Raw genomic sequence first — 13,132 nt, forward strand, 5'->3', positions numbered from 1 at the left:
CCAGGCTCTGCCTCTGTCTTCACACGGCCCTCTTCCTGTCTCAGCCCCTCTCACTGTCGGGCTAACCCAGGAGCATCTCCTCACTCAGAGTCCTTAACTTAATCCCGTCTGCAAAGATCCTTTGTCCAAATAAGGTCACGTTTCCCAGGTTCGGGGATTAGGACCTGATGTCTTTGGGGCCACCATTCGCCCACCTCACCCTGCCTGGATGTGGGAGGTGAGGAGCCATCTGGGGTCCTGAGGGGGTGGGGCCTCCTCTGTCCACCCCTCCTCCTAGCGCCCTGTGTGCGGGCCTGTGGCTCTCAGCTTTTCCCTCCTTCTCCATGCTGCCCTGGGCGCGGGCAGGTTTTCTTGTCTTAACAGTGACGGAGAAAGACACGGAGAGCAGAAAGATCTCCTTGAGCCCCAGTGAGAAAACCAGACAGGCCAGGCCAGCACCCGTGGCTTTCTCATCTCAAACCCCAGAGGGAATGACTGCATTTGTATGTGGGAGGGGAATTGCATGTAGGAGGCTTGAAATGAGACCCATTTGATGAGGAGGAAATTGTTCTCAGTCTTTCCTGGGCCTTTGGGGGTGAGGCGGGGTGGCAGACGAGGCTGGGGATTGAGTGGGGCAGGGGCACACAGGGCTTAGCCTGCCCACCCTGTCCTGGGCCTGTCCTGGGCTTTGCCCATGGAGGGGTGTGGGGGGGCCAGCCAGGCTCCAGCAAGGAGGAGCTCAGGGAGACTGGCGGGGGGCGTGGGCGCTGCAGTGTGGCCAGGCAGGAGGGGCAGCCTCAGCCACCCCCACCCCCCAGACTGGCCAGATAACGTGCTCTGCGCAATGTTTGGGACATATTTACACTAAGCAGTTACTCGCCTTTTATTCAAAATTCAACTGGGTATCCTAGTTTTACTTGCCAAACCCGGTAACTCTATTTAGAGTCCCACTTTGCCCAGGTTTTAAAACCACAGACAGAAATAAATATCAAGCAGAGATAAAAGAAAGTCAAATGATAATGGCAATGGAAGGCAGAGATGATATAACCTTCATTATTCTGAGATTTGTTGACCTAGAATTTGTTTCTGGAATCAGAAAAAGCCCTTCAGTTCCCTCAGCTGTAGATCCTGAAAGTTCGTAGCTCAGCTTGTCCTGCCCCTCGCACGGCTTCCCCTCAAACCTGTCACCGTCCTGACGTCCACATGTGTGCCCGCAGCCTGCACGTGTCCTCAGTGCGTGTACCAATGCTGTGTGCACCCACTGCGCCGCCTCAGAGACACGGAAGGCTGCTCAGTGAGGTCCCTGGGCTGACCAGTGAGCAGAGCGTGGGGCCCCCTGGGCCGCGGCGCAGCTGGGGGCGTCTCAGACCCCACCTCCTCCCTGACGACCCCGCCAACTCCCGCAGCCGGCACCAGCCACCACACACCGCCACTATGAAATAACCCCCTATTCTTATCCGCGGGGTCTGATGTCTGTAGTTATTTTCCATGAGAGAGCTTGTGTACATTTGTTTCTCTTGATTGTTACCTGTGGAATTTGCTTGATGTAGACTTTACATGACAAAGGATTAGAATCAACATGTGATACAGTTGACCCTTGGACAGCGCGGGTTTGGGCTGTGCAGGTCCTCTCACAGGCGGGCGTTTTCAGTAAATATCCAGTCGGCTGTCCGTCTCCCCGGGTTTCGCATCCGCGGAGTCAACCAGCCGCGATGGAAGCAGTATTTCTGATCCGAGTTGGGGATCCTCGGATGCGGAAGGCCGGCTGTGTACGTCGTTTCATGCCGTTTTATGTGAGGGGCTTGAGCACCTGCTGGGGGGGTGGTGTCTGGAACCACCTCCCCCACCCCCCACCCCCGCAGATACCTAGCGACTGTAGTTAAGTTTTGGGGGGAGTCAAAATTACACTCAGATTTCGACTATGGTGGGGGTTGGCGCCCCTCACCCCTGCGCAGTTCAAGGGTCAACTGCATATTAATATTTTTGAACCAGTACAATGGACCTTTGTAATTTAAAACAATGTCTTTTCTGCTGAATCTAGACTTTCTTCTCCGCACATGAGAAAAAGGGAACATCCTGTGCTAGAGATGCTGCTTGGCCTCCTCGTGTGGGCGGGGGACAGTGGGAAGCTGTGATAAAATATTCAAGCAGCTGGGCAGGTATCCTGTTCCCACAGGCCCTTGTGTTCCAGGGCTGTGGTCGCTCCCTTCCTTGGGGGCAGCCCCTCGTTCCCCTGCAGCCTGAGCTGCACGGGGGGCACACAGCTGCCCGTGTCTTCGTGGGGCCGTAGATGGCTCAGTGCTAAGAAGGCCGAGTTGTGCTGTGGGGAAGGAAGAAGGAGCTAGGCGAGTTAATGTTTTACACTGTCCTGATGGGGTGAGTATAGCGTCAGCATAACTGTGTTTCTTCAACTCTGTATCACTTTCGGCATTCTGTTTCCTTTTTACATTATTAGACTGGGAGTAATAATTGTGTGTACACTTTTCTCATGTGTTCAAAGAAATGAAACATTCTTCGATTTGCCAGTCTGTAATTTCTTCTCTCCCTGTCTTATTTCTCTCTCCTCTCTCCTGGTTACGTGTGTTCGCTGTACTTCCGAATTCCACGAGCTGCTTTCCTGTTGGTATAAATTCTTGTCCTTCCCTATCTGCCGCGCGGCTGCTTAGTTGGCGGTGAGCCAGGCTGGGAAGGCGGAGGGGACCTGCTCCCGGAGACCAAACCGGGCATCCGATACGTGCCCGAGGCTGGCCTCTTGGTTTCTTGAAGTGGTAACACCTCAAGAATTGACATTTGAAAAGAAAAACCAACACAAAAACTCTGCATAACAAAATGCTGAACTGGGACTTTTATATATTGTACGCGTCTGTTCAGCCTACTGTAAATTATTCCACAAGCATGCATACTAATAATTTGGCCGGCTCCCGACCGACCTGCTCCCTAAACTTACATTAATGGTCATATTTGGGAGATGACACTCCCAAGGAATTGAGATAGACTCTTTGAGAATGAGGCAAATCATTTCTGTCAGCAGCAGAAATGCTCCGAGGGGCGTCAGTTTCTACACAGGCTTTTGCTTGTGCGCTGGTGGTAAAAAGAGAGGCACAGCGGAAACGGCCTTGGCAGTGAGTCCAGCCCTTGTCTTCTGTCGTGGTGGCAGACAGGTGCTCGGGCCTCGGTTTGCTCGTGTGTATGATGGCGTTGTTTTCCTCTTCAGCTGTGAGGCCGTGATTGCTTAGGTAGTCGTCCCGCAGAAGTCATGTATTAGCCCGTTGTTTCCATTCTGTAGTCAGTTTATCTCTGGGGTACGCAGTGGCATTTCCTCCATCACCTCCTCACAGATTAGACTAGAGGGAACATGAAACACACGTGGCCACGCATTGCTTCCTAGAAATAAGTAGAGTGCTGTTTTTATGTATTTGTGGCAGGAACGGTAACAAATCAAGTCCTGACATTAGCTTTTGCATTATATGGTGCATTAGTTACCTACTGCTGTGTAACAAACCACTCAACTGCGGCCGCTTACAGCAGGCGTTTGGCACCTCAGGAGCCGGGGGCAGGCCTTCTTGGGTCCTCTGCCCCAGGTCTCACACAGGTGTCGCCAGGCTGAGGTGGGTGCAGACCCGCTTCCAGGCACACTCCGAAAACCCCCCTCCAAGGCCAGCGGTGTGGCTGTCAGCCGGTGACGTCGTTCCCTGCTGTGTGGGCTGCTGCTCAGGGCAGCTCACAGCCCAGCAGCTGACATCCCTCAGAGCGAGCGCAGGACAAGGTGAACAAGACAAAAGCCACAGTCCTTTTGGAACCCTACTTGGAAGTGACATCTCTTCACTTTTGCCGCGTTCTGTTTGTTAGAAGTGGGACACTGGGTCCAACTCACACCCAAGGGGAGGGGCTGCCCAGAGTGGGACCCAGGGGACACCCCAGAGGCTGCCTGTCACTGTCCAGCCCCAGGCAGTGGTTCATGTCCCATCCACGTACAAAACACGCCCTCAAGGGCCTCCCCTCGAATCCGAATCCCATTGTCCGAATCAGCTCCAGGGTGAGGCCCCCAAACGTAGCCCCTTGACTGTCACTCCTGGGGTGCACTTCTTCTCTGTCTTAGACCTGAACTAAGACACCAACCCCTAGCTCCTGCCCCCCCCCCACCCCCACAAACCAGAAGTGCATTGTTGCCACAGACATACGGCGACTACTATAGATGCTTCTGCTCAAAGTGAGGGAAAACGGGAGGCGGGGGGGGGGGGCACAGGGGTGTAGCAGTCTTCAGTCTGGCCTGGCAAAGGCGGCAGTTCCTGGGTAGCTCTCCAGACGTGGGGAGCGTTCTCTCACCCTGACCCGTCTGTCCGAGCACCTCCCCTTCTCGGGAGAGGGCACGTGCTTTGCCGTTGAGGCCTTTCCTCCGCCTGCTTCTTGCCAGTGCGAGTTGGGGCATCCAGTCCCACTTCTCATTTTGTACTGCATCCGACCCGCCGCGTTCAGGCTGGCAGTGTGTGGGGGCAGAGCCCCAGAAAGCAGTTTCCAGGCTCTCGGCCTCACAGAGACAGGTGCTGGCTCAGGTAGTAAATGGCCATCAACTGAGATTGCATGGCCATCAGCTGTGGCTAGTTGGCCGTCAGCTGTAACCAGTCAGCCATTGGCCACTAATATAACTGCTGTGGCTACGCTAGGAGAAAGGAGAGAGGAAAGAGAAGAATCGGGGCTAGCAAGAAGATGGCGGCTGGGCTGGCAAGCGTGGATGGCGGTTTGCGGACAGTGTGGATCCAGCCTCCAGTGAGAGTATAGTGCCGCCAGAGAGAATATAGTGGTATGACTCCCCTACCTATGGCTCCGTGGGTGTTCCTTTTTGGCCTCACCATATCCTGCGTTCTTGTGTGGGGAGCGGGAGCAGAGACCCTGCAGGCCACCCCGCACGACAAATGGCGCAGCGAGCAGGGTATGGTGCCGGCCAAAGCTCCCCGAAGGACGGTGGAGCAGTTTGTGCGTATGAACACCCAGTCTCTGGAAGACCAGGAGGAGCAGCTGCCGGAGAGCTGGACCCCCGTGGAGGGGTGGGAGGACGTGGACGGTTCTCCCACCAGCACAGGAAAAGCCATGCAGCTGCTGCAGAGATGGAGCCCCGTGGAGAGGTGGAAAGATGTGGACGGTTCCCCAACCAGCACAGGCCGGAGAAAGCGAAGGTCGTTGCAGCCCTGTGGGCCGGGGAAGTTCCTGCTCAGGCAGCCCGGATGCAGGACTTGTAGTCCCAGGAGGTAACGCTTGCTGAGTCCTCCGTGGGAGATGAGGGTGAGGTCAAGGTCGTCCCTCACTCCCAGGACAGCCCTGGTGAATGACTATGGACTATGGGGAATTGCCTTCCATCCCTAATTTAATGGACCGCTTGACTGTTTGTTTGGGAACTGTTGTTAGTGGAACTGGGGGATATTTGCTTTTGTCTTGACTGGCCGCCATTGAGAATATGTAAGCACCTTGATTGTGAGTCGCTGTTGTTCCAGCAGGGTACCCTGAGAGGCACAGAGAGACTGGGGGACAGGAAGACCCCTTGTTGGGGTCTGGCGGACGTTTGCTCCCTGTGTGTCCAACCCAGCCGCCAGCGAGACTATAGTGGTGTGACTCCCCTATCTATGGCTCCGTGGGTGTTCCTTTTTGGCCTCACCATGTCCTGCGTGCTTATGTTGGGGAGCGGGAGCTGAGACCCTGCGGGACACCCTGCATGACAGGCACCCTCGCACCTCCTCCCCCTCTGCTCACACACAGCCCTTCCCCTCAGCGTCACCGCACTGGGACAGGCCTTGCACAGGCATGGAAGGTAAGGCAAGGTGAGGAGGTAGCTCTGGAGACATAGGGTCCATGTGGGTGGTGACCGCTCAGAGGGGAGAGGTGGCACGGGGAGGCGAGGTGGTGGTGACAGGAGCTTAGCAGGGGTGTGGAGAGAAGGCACGCTGTCCCAGGGAGAACCACTCAGCCGTGCAGGAGGAAGGCTCGTGGGGGGAAGAGAGGGGAACCCCGAGGTTGTACTCGGAGTGCCACTCCCGCCCCCGCCTGTCACGTGGATCCACCAGCACACCTGGGCTTTAACCCAGGCTTTCTGTGCCGTGTTGCTCAGACCCGTGTGCTGTGTAGGCCCACACAGCCGGCCTGGCCTCTTCGGAAAACTCGTGCTGATTGTTTTCTTCTTCAAATGTAACCGCTGTCAGTCTGCTCTGCCACTTGGACCTCAGCACCGCCCCTCAGGGGACACGTCACGTACCTGGAAGCGGCGGGAGACCTGAGTGGCCGCCCGGCCCCAGCCCCCACGGCACTCTGCTTCTCTTTGGGTCGGGGTGTGGTGCGGGGGCCGCTGCGCCTCTTGCCTGATTACCTGGCAGTTAGGCTCCCAGCCCTGGTGGGAGGGGTTGGGTTGGGTTAAGGGGTGATGGGGAGAATGGAGAGAGGGGACTCTAACTTCGTTTTAGGGAACTCTGGATTTTCGTCAGTTTTCTGATGCTTGGTTCCCTTTCATCCCTCTATTCTTCTGAGTTGTGCTGGTTAATGTGTCGGGGTGCTTTGCTCACCGTACCCCACTGAGCTCGGGAGTTATGATGACAGCCGTGTTCCCACCCGGAGCCAGCAGTTCGACTTGCTGGTCTGCTCCTGGGCTGTGGCGTCCAGCCGATGTGTCACACCCTTGCAAATTCCCAATGTGGCTCAGGTACAGCCTCCGGGACGGGCCCGGCATAGTGGGGACAGACCCCATGGCGGCAGCAAGTGCACTCTGCTGCGCACTGCTCCCCACTGTGGGGTCCCCGCTGCGTGGGGCAGGAGTGACGTGGGTCTGGAGAGAGAAGGCCACCTTCATTGTACAGCTCGCAGTTGGGTGTTTTGTTCAGGATTGTTTGTGATGGCCTACGTATAGAAATGCGTCATCCTCTTCAGTCAACTTTTTTTCTTACTACAAAAGTCATACCTCTTCTTTTTAGAAAGTTTAGATACTGGGGATGAAAATAATTAAATTCTAGCACTTGGAGAAAGCTCAGGCTGTTTCAGCCACACTTACTCGTTCAGCAGGTGGCTTGCTGACTGCTTGCCCACTCCAGTGGGCACGTGACAGGCACACAACACCTCCTGCCGTACCTACACGTCCCGTGGAACAGGAAGGGAAGCAAGGCCTGCCATCGGGCTTGTGATGTGCCCTGGGAGAGCGGGACCTTCCAAAGGGGAGGGCGTGGGCGCGGTTGCTACAGGTGCTGCGGGCCAGGAGCCAGCACGTTCCTGTTCTCAGGGAATTGTGTGCGTCTCGTGTCCTCCACAGGCCCTGGGGTGCGTCCCAACAGGCAAGGGTGAAGCCACAGCTAACGTGTAAGGCGGGCCGGGCCTCTGCCAGGCCTCTCACATGTGACCCCATCTGACCCTCCCAACCTCAGGCAAGAGGCGCTGTGGTCTCTGTTGGACATGTGACCAAGGTTGCATGAGTGGCAGGGCTGGGTCTCCAGCATCTGGCTCTGTAGTCTCGGCCCTGACTGGGACAGTCTGCAGGACTCTGTTTCAGCTACTGATGCTTGGACAGAAGGCGGGCCCCCGCAGGGTGGGCCCCCAGGACAGGTCCCCCCAGGACAGGCCCCTCCCCAGGATGGTTCTTCCCCCAGGGTGGTCCCCCCAGGACGGACCCCTAGGAAAGCGCCCCCAGGACAGCCCCCCTGGATGGCCCCCAGGCCCGGCGGGCCGCCTCTGTTGACCCCTCTTCCTATAACGGCCTGAACAGAGCACAGGACTAGGCATTCGTGGAATGGGCGGGACGAAGAGCAGCTTGCTCCTCTGTTTTACCGTGTTTCCCCGAAAATAAGACCGGGTCTTATATGAAGGTCTGCTCCAAAAGACGCATTAGGGCTTATGTTCAGGGGATGTCATCCTGAAAAATCATGCTAGGGCTTATTTTCCGGCGAGATCTGATTTTCGGGGAAACCTGGTCACAGGGCTCCGTTAGTGCCTCCGGTATTTAGGGGAAGGGTGTAGAATTCTGCTCGCAGAAGGTACTGCCAGAGCAGCAGTCATTTGAAAAAGGGAACTTCCTTCTCTGTTCCCAAAGTCCACATAGTCCTGCGGGGAGAGGAGGGGAAACTTTCCTTGCCTGACGTGTTTGGGCTCCAGCCACCCCACTAGGGTGTCTGGGGGGCTGGGCAGAGGCCGTGCACCGGGGCTTGTTTACGCTCTGTGGCTGTTTATCAGACTCTTGGAGTTCAGGCAGGTGTGATCAGATATTGGAGGGTGCATTGCCCGCAGCACACCTGTCTGTCTAGCTGGGTGACGAATTCAGTCTGTGCCTCTGCTGACGTTTACAGGGGGCACGGGCCGATCCCCTCCCAGGGCAGCCCCGCACCGCTAGAGCTTGCATCCTGGGTGAATAGAAAGAAACACGCCCGAGGAGTCAGACAAACGGTCTCCCGGAGACGGCTCCCGGTGAAGGATCTGGGGTTCAGCCTGCCAGTCGTCGTGGGGGGCGGGCTCCGGACAGGGCGCCTCATTTCAGCCTTGCCTTGCTCTAGGGTGACCATCACACTGAAACGGTGGGCTGCACCTGCTGCTTTTCCTGGCCACCCTCACCTGTCAGAGCTGCCACAGGGGGAAGTCCTGGGGATGGGCTTCTCGCACGAGCAGGGGGTGCTGGTCGTACCTGGGAGCATGGCCAGTCTGCGGGCACACTGTGGGCACGCGGGGTAGCCCAGTGGGACCACCCAGCCCAGGCCTTCGCTGCCTGCCGCCTCTCACCGCATACATGTTTGTTCTTCAGCACGCGTGCGGGGAGCCGCAGAACCTCACCCGCGGGCTCTGCCATCCTCAGACGTCCGCTGGCAAATCCTGCTGCTTTGTCCAAGAGCTGTCTTTTCTCCTGAAAGTCTGGGGACTTTTCACTTACCCTGCTCAGCACTTGCTGGGCCCTTTGAATTTAAAGGTTCTTGTCTTTCTGTAGCTCTGGGAAATGGTCCATTAATTTTGGGGCCAACAAGGTGTTATTGGGAAAACATTGACTACCACTAATGAATTCAGTTCGTCCATCCATCCATCCATCCTTCTCCCATCCTTCCATCTGTCCCTCTCCCCCTCTATTCATCCATCCACCCACTTATCCATATGCTCATGGCTGGAGCTGTGTCCCCTGGGCCTGGGGTAACCAGTTGCTCATGCAGGAGCAGCCTGGTTGGAAACCACTCCGAGTCTTAGCATAACTGGTGACTTGTAATGAAACTTTCTCTGTCTGTGGGGCCTGAGCACATGGCCTGTGTCCCCTGAGTCACGGAGGTGGGCTGGGGAGTCTTCCCTTTGTTTTGGTGGCTGCAGGATCCTTCCACTATTTCTTCCAGTTTCTTTCTCTCCGTCTTCTTTTCCCACTTTTTTTAAAAAAAGCAAAACAAGGCCAAACATCTACCAAATGCTAATACCTGGCTTCAATTTCAGCTGCCTCCAACGTTCTCCAAAGAGAATTTTGCATTTTCCCCATTATCTACAATTTAAGTCATACAACCCTGAAAACATGCTACAAATTTGGGGAAACCCTTCCTGGCTGCCCTTTGCGGGTGACGCAGTGACAGATGCACAGAGAGACGGCTTTTCACTGAATATCCCCCCGTGTTTCCTTCCCTTCCGTTCCACACTTGTCCCCTTGGTGGCTCCTGGTCGATGCTCTTAGTCTCTCAGCTTGTCTGTCGTCCTCCTGCCATCTCATGGTCCTGCTCTGTGTGGAAGCTGCGCTTGGCTGGCCCGTCCTGTGTGTGGGTGGCTCTGTAGACTGTTCGCACTGTTGCTTCTTGTTCATAGCCTTTGCCTGCGGCCGAATCTTTGAATCTCTGTGTCCTGCTTAGGATTTCAGGAGTCTCTGGGAGCCCCCACATGTGTCGGCCCCTGCCTGTGCCTCTGTGGAGATGGTGGCCAGTCACTGAGAGGGCGTCAGCTTTGGGGGACAGAGTTTGTTTTGACTGTGAGTTTGAGGTGCCCCGAGCTTGCAGGAGCAGTGTGGGCAGGAGATAAGCAGGTGGGAGACCCTGGCCTTCGGGTGGGTCTGTTTCCCCAGGGAAGTGAGGGGAGCGCTCAGAGTCACCCTCACTACCTTGGGGAGGGCATTGAAGTTCAGAGAGGACATGGGTCCTGGAGGGAGAAAGGATGGGCACAGACAAGGGGCCCTCGGCAGGTGTGTGAGCAGCAGGTGTGCAAGCAGCAGGCGTGCAGACAAGGGGCCCTCGGCCTGGTGTGCAAACAGCAGGTGTGCAAGCAGCAGGTGTGTAAGCAGCAGGTGTGTGGACAAGGGACCCTCGGCAGGTGTGTGAGCAGCAGGTGTGTGAGCAGCAGGTGTGTGAGCAGCAGGTGTGTGGACAAGGGACCCTCGGCAGGTGTGTGAGCAGCAGGTGTGTGAGCAGCAGGTGTGTGGACAAGGGACCCTCGGCAGGTGTGTGAGCAGCAGGTGTGCGGGTGTGGGTGGCACTGCGCAGCCAGGGAGCCAGTGCCCCTCAGGAAGTCGCTGTCCTCGTAGCCTCCTCGCAGGAAGGGACTGCCCCCTCCTGGGGCATCGCTGTACTGGCCCAGTGTCGCGCATTGTTGGCGTTCGGTGACACCGTTGAACTACACGCAAAGGGTTTGCACCAGCACCGGGTAGGTGATGGGTCTGGTGGCAAGGGGTGGAAAAGGGGCCCTTTCAGGGTAAAAGCATGGTGAGGGTTGTTGTTTGTTTGTGGCAGTAAATGGCCTGGAAGTGGCCTTGGTGAGCCAAGCATTGGCCAGTGCATCCTTTCTCATGCGTTCGGATCGTCTGTGTCCAGGTCGGGTCGGTCAGGCTGAGGGCAGGCCGAGTGGCGGACTTGGGAGCACTTCTCAGGGGCCAGGGGCCGGCTGCTAGGATGAGCTGAGGGGGTGAGGTGGCCAGGACACAGGGCGCTTCCGCGTGCGTCCTGGTGTGTGTGTGTGTGGGGAAGTGTGGGGTCTTCTGTGTGTGTCCCCAAGGGGGGTGTGGAGGGAGGTGGTACCTGGTGGGTGTTTGGCACTGGGGGCAGTTCTGGGGTGGTGGCCGGCGTTAGCTGCTGGGCACAATGGCTTTGGGGGTGTGTTGGTGGCAGGACACAGCCGGGACGTGGCACGGTGCCGCCAGGCCCCTGCGCTGAGTGGGACCAGGCTGATGAGGCGTCCCCAGTGTGTCACAGACTGTGGAAGTGGAGGGCGCCTGCTCCCTCAGGCTCAAGGCCATCTCGGCTGCGTCTCAGAAGCCCTCTGCGTGGGGATAGAGAAAGCCGAGAATGACCTCAGCTCAGATCCACCTCTGACACTAATTAGCTGTGCAGCCTTAGACAAATTCCTTAACTTCTCTGTGCCTCCATTTCCTTACCTACAAAATGGGAATAATAACCATACTACCTCACATGACATTGCTACGAACACACGAGTGACTAACTGTGTGTGAGGTCCCGAGGCCCTGGCCCCTGCCGAGCACCGTGGGAGGCCCCCGTTGCTGGCGTCACTTGCTGGTGTCACAGTCGCTGTCCTGCGCTTCTCTCCGAGCTTCCCCTCCCCCTCAGTGCCTCATGGTGCTGTTTCTCTCCCTCTGATTGCGTCTCCACGCGCTGCTCTTTATTGCTTTGCTCTTTTGGCCCCATGTTCAGCCCAGGGCCCGTTGAAGCATGGATGTCTAACATTTGGGGGCACAATTCTGGACAGCCGAGCATCGTTCTCACAGAACGTCCCCTCTCCGTGGGCAGAGATGGAGGCTGAGCTGCATGATGGCCGGAGTCGTGCCCGCCGCCTCTGCCTGGGATGGCTTTCGCATCTCGCTGCTGGCACTGCCCGGGGACTCCACGCACAAGCGTACAGCTGGGGCGGCACTCGCCCTGCTCAGAGTGGGGGTTCCCTGGGGACTGCCGGGACCCTCTCTGTAGCTTCTGGGTCTGAGACACTGCCTGGCACAGGGTGGGCACTCACTCCGGACCGGTGAGTGGAGGAATGCATTAACGGGCCTTGTTTTACAGCAGATTGAAACCTTGGAGAGGAAGGGGCAGGGAAACATCATGGCACCTGGTATTTGTTTCTAGGTTCTGTTAGTTTGAAGGCCGAGCAACTGGAGGGTGACAGGAGTGGGCGCAGTGAGAGCGGAGACCCTTGTGTCACAGCTTTCTGTGCCGTCCGGAAGCTGTCACTCAGATGAAGCCCTGCTTGCCGACCTCAGTTACCTTTCTGCAGGCCGAGGAGGCTGGGTGACATGGCATCTCAGCCAGCGCGGCCGCTCTAACTGAAGCCCACAGACTGAGGGCTTAAGGACAGAAATGGCTTTCTCACAGTTCTGGGGCCTGAAGTCCAAGATCAAGGCGCTGGCAGACCCGGTGTTGCTGAGGACCACGGCCTGGCTCACCACGGCCGTCTCCTCCGTGTGCTCACATGCTGGCAGCAGGTGGGACCTGTGTGTCTTTCTGTGTTACAAGGACACTAATCCCGTCACGGGGCTCCACTGTCGTGACCTCGTCTAAAACCAGTCCCTCCCAGAGGCATCTCCAAATACCATCCCTTTTCTACGTAGGAATTTGGGGGACACGTCTCACGCCAGGGGGCTCCACGTGTTGCTGCCTACAGCAGAGTCTCCGGGAAGGTTGTGGGCTGGGGGGAGCTTCGTCAAAGCAGGCGCCTGCTGGGCCTACAGCCCCGAGCTTCTGGGTGGAGGAAAGGGACCGGGACCTGGCATTTCACTGCCTCTTCCACCAGTTTGCTATTCACTGATGCAGCCCAAGGAAAATGTAAAGTATAGGCTGAACTTACAAAGTGTGACTTATAGGTATGCGAATAGCATTCATATGAGTTAGAAACTGCTTTAATCTATAGAGGAACGTAGCAATAAGTCTAATAGAAATGTCTGAGTAAACCACATACTAGATGATTATTCAATGGTGTGTCATACAGAGTTGTGATTCCTGGTGATCGGATGAATTACACAATAATTCTGCATGTGAAACTGGAAAATAGCTTCTTTCAGAGAGGATCTGTTATTGTTTGGAAGAGAAAGCCCGAAGGTTTTCTGTTCCTGGAGGGAGCCAGCAGGGCCTCACTGACCTCTGTCCTGGGAGACTTCACAGTGACAACTGACACCTGCAGTTGCACTGGGAACGGCGGCGGCTTTGATGTGTCATCTGCCAGGAGCCAGATGCTGTGCTGG

General features: G+C 56.6%; 1 protein-coding gene across 3 annotated transcripts in view; it reads left to right on the top strand.

The window, feature by feature from the left end:
• Window positions 1–13,132, top strand: part of RGS12 (regulator of G protein signaling 12) — a 118,516-nt gene that overhangs the window by 11,617 nt on the left and 93,767 nt on the right. The window contains exon 1 of one of the 3 annotated variants that reach the window (XM_074320602.1): window positions 2,180–2,355. The exons of the other annotated variants lie outside the window; for them this stretch is intronic. The gene's annotated coding sequence lies outside the window, so the exon portion shown is untranslated. Of the gene's footprint in view, window positions 1–2,179; window positions 2,356–13,132 lie in introns of those variants that run through there. 3 annotated transcript variants of the gene reach the window in all.

The sequence above is a fragment of the Rhinolophus sinicus genome, linkage group LG02 (assembly GCF_036562045.2).
Source record: "Rhinolophus sinicus isolate RSC01 linkage group LG02, ASM3656204v1, whole genome shotgun sequence".
Taxonomy (NCBI): domain Eukaryota; kingdom Metazoa; phylum Chordata; class Mammalia; order Chiroptera; family Rhinolophidae; genus Rhinolophus; species Rhinolophus sinicus.